General features: G+C 36.9%; 1 non-coding gene across 1 annotated transcript; it reads right to left on the minus strand.

The window, feature by feature from the left end:
* Window positions 1-2767: 2767 nt before the first annotated feature.
* LOC141722422 (small nucleolar RNA R71) lies at window positions 2768-2874 on the minus strand. The gene has a single exon (XR_012575442.1). It is a non-coding gene; the product is annotated as a small nucleolar RNA R71 (small nucleolar RNA).
* Window positions 2875-3165: the final 291 nt, after the last annotated feature.

Below are 3165 nucleotides of genomic sequence, written 5' to 3' on the forward strand. Positions count from 1 at the left end.
CAATTCCTGATGATACTGAGGAATCAGGAAATATTGGATCAACTAAAAATTCAATAGATGATCATTCAACTGAACATCAAGGTCAATTTGGTCAACAGTCCACTAATGGAAGTTCTTCTCAATCAGAAACTGACAACACTGATACAGGGGGAGCTTCATATAAAAATTATGCATCCTGTTATGGGGGAGCATCAAGAAATATAACTGATCTTCCAAAGGCTTTCAAATGGACAAAAGATCACACACCTGATCTTATAATTGGAGATCCTGATGATGGCATTCAAATTAAAAGTGCAACTGAGCATGGATGTCTATATCATAATTTTCTTTTTAAGGAGGAACCAAAGAAAGTAGAAGATGTACTTAAAGATGCTGATTGGATTCAAGCCATGCAAGAAGAATTGAATGAATTTGAGAGAAATGAAGTGTGGAAACTTGTTCCAAGACCAAAGAACAAAACAGTTGTTGGTACAAAATGGGTTTTTAGAAAAAAGACAGATTCAGATGGCACTATAATCGAGAACAAAGCTAGACTTGTTGGAAAAAGTATTCACGATAAGAGGGAATTGACTATGATTATACATTTGTTCATGTAGCATGACTGGAGGCTAACAGGATTTTCTTAGCACATGCTTGTTGAGTGGCATTTATGACACTTTATTACGCTCCATAAAGCTTTAAATTGGTGTAAATGTACTCAAGTTGTTGGTGTTTTAATGTGTTTTCTAGTGTTTTTACATTTTCAAGCATTCTCCAGGTAATCAGGTTAATTAGCATTATTTTGGTACAAATTTGGTGTTAGGAAGGTGTTGGAATAAAAGCTCTTGGAAAACCTACTCAAATCTGCAAGAAAAAAAAAGAAGTCATAATTTTGCATAAAAGGCCAGCGCGCCTGCGCTGCCAAAGCACGCGCCCGTGCCCGAACTATAGAAAGCCAGCGCACCCACACTGATCAAGCGCGCGGCCGCTCCGTGTCGTGATATTAGAATCCTGATTCTACTTGGCTTTTGAGAGAAAGACTTCTACACTGCATGGGGCTGATATATAATCATAACTTTCGGTTGTTTTTCATAATTTATCAGAAGGAGATATAACAGAGCTTAAGGAGAAGACGGCAAGAGACCTATAGCACAATTCAACAAAAGGGAAGACGATCTAGTTTATTCTTGTGAATCTTTTCTTTGAGTTGTAATCTTGGATGCTCGTTTCTTGTTTTTTTGAACCTATACTCTTGTGTTATACTTTGTTTATTATTCGTTATAAAGACTATGTTTATTATACCATGCTTTCATCGGAACCCACGTTGATGATGAGTCCGATTATGGGCTAATCGTTATCGTGGGGTTCTAGCGAATTTATTTTTGGATTTCTTTAGTTAATTTATTTCGATACCTTACTGTATGGTGATTGTATGATAACCTAGTATTGGTTGTGCATATTCGTCTTATGAGCGTCACGAACTTATAAGATAGCGTGTTAATCTTTAATGAAGCGACAATGAATTTAAGGATTTAGAACTTGCCATGCTAGCGTAGGTTCATGTGTTATTATTATGCATGATTCGTAGGTAATTTTAACTATCTTACTTGCCCTATGTAATCATGATAGATAACTTGGTCTTTAAACCTTTATGTTGTCAAATTCTATAGACATATAGGGTCTCAATATAATTGGTCTCTATTCAGCTTCTATCTCTTTTATGGATGTCTGGTAGTATGGTATTCATATAACGAAAGTTGGTGTTTATCAGTTCCGTGTTATCTGATTAGTGTCATCACCATTACATGCTAAGGTTAAGAATGAAAAGGCTATTGAATGAAGTATTTAATGATGTTAGAATCCCATGTTTGTCATATATATTGATCCAACCATTTTTATTCTCTTAGTTATAATTGTTAGTTTAATTTTTAGTTATAAACAATCCCAATTTTTTATTCATCTTAGCATTGGATAATAACCATACTATTGTTGCATAAGTGCATAAATTAATTAGTTAACCAAGCCAGTCTATGTGGGAATGAACTAAAAATAATTCTATATTACTTGCGAATGTGTATAGTTGCGTGTATTATTAGCGCGTGTTTAGCGACTAACAAGTTTTTGGCGCCGCTGCCAGGGACTGCATTGTTAATTTTTTTTGTTTATGTGTTTGTCATCAGTGATCGTTAAAGTTCATTAACTCGTATATTGTTACTTATCTAATTTCCTTGTCTTATTTCAGGTACTCTAGCGAGCGTGTATGCATACGCGTTCGCAGTCTCGTAAGAGAACTCTAGATAAAGCCGAAGAAGAAGTTGAAGTGGTTCAAAGGGAGGTTTTTGAGGACGAAGAGAAGATAGAAGAAGAAGAGAAAGTAGAGGAACTAGTTTTAGTAGTGATGGGAGATCAAGCAGAAATTCCTAAGGCTTTGATGGACTATTCTCAGCCTAAGATCAATGATATTAATTCAAGCATTATCAAGCCAGCCATTTCGGCTAACACTTTTGAGATCAAGTCAAGCACGATTCAGATGATACAGAACTCAATTCAGTTTGGGGGTTCTCCTACTGAAGACCCCAACATGCACATCAGGGATTTCATTGAGATCTGTGACACTTTCAAGTTCAATGGTGTGACTGAAGATGCTATCAAGTTGCGGATCTTTCCATTCTCTCTGAGGGACAAAGAAAAGTGCTGGTTACATTCTCTACCACCAGAATCTATCACCACTTGGGAGGATCTTGCTCAAAATTTTCTCACTAAATTCTTCCCTATGACGAAGACTGCTGCAATCAGGAATGCTCGTACTCAGTTTTCTTAGCAAACTGGAGAATCTCTGTGTGCGGCTTGGGATCGATATAAGTAGATGCTAAGGAAGTGCCCACACCATGGCATGGCTGATTGGATGATCATAAACTATTTTTATAATAGATTGGGTGCTACTTCTAGACCTATGCTCGATGTAGCATCAGGAGGAGCCTTGTGGGCTAAGAGCTACAATGAAGCTTATGAATTGATTGAACTGATGGCTGCTAATGAATACCAGAATCCTTCCCAGAAACTAACTCATGGAAAAGTAGCAGGAATTCTGGAGTTGGATGCAGCAACTGCTATAGCTGCCCAACTTAAGGCTTTGACGATGAACGTGGACACTTTGATTAATTATGGAGTTAATCAAATCACTAG

Source organism: Apium graveolens, chromosome 4 (genome assembly GCF_009905375.1).
Source record: "Apium graveolens cultivar Ventura chromosome 4, ASM990537v1, whole genome shotgun sequence".
In the NCBI taxonomy this organism is placed as follows: Eukaryota; Viridiplantae; Streptophyta; class Magnoliopsida; order Apiales; family Apiaceae; genus Apium; species Apium graveolens.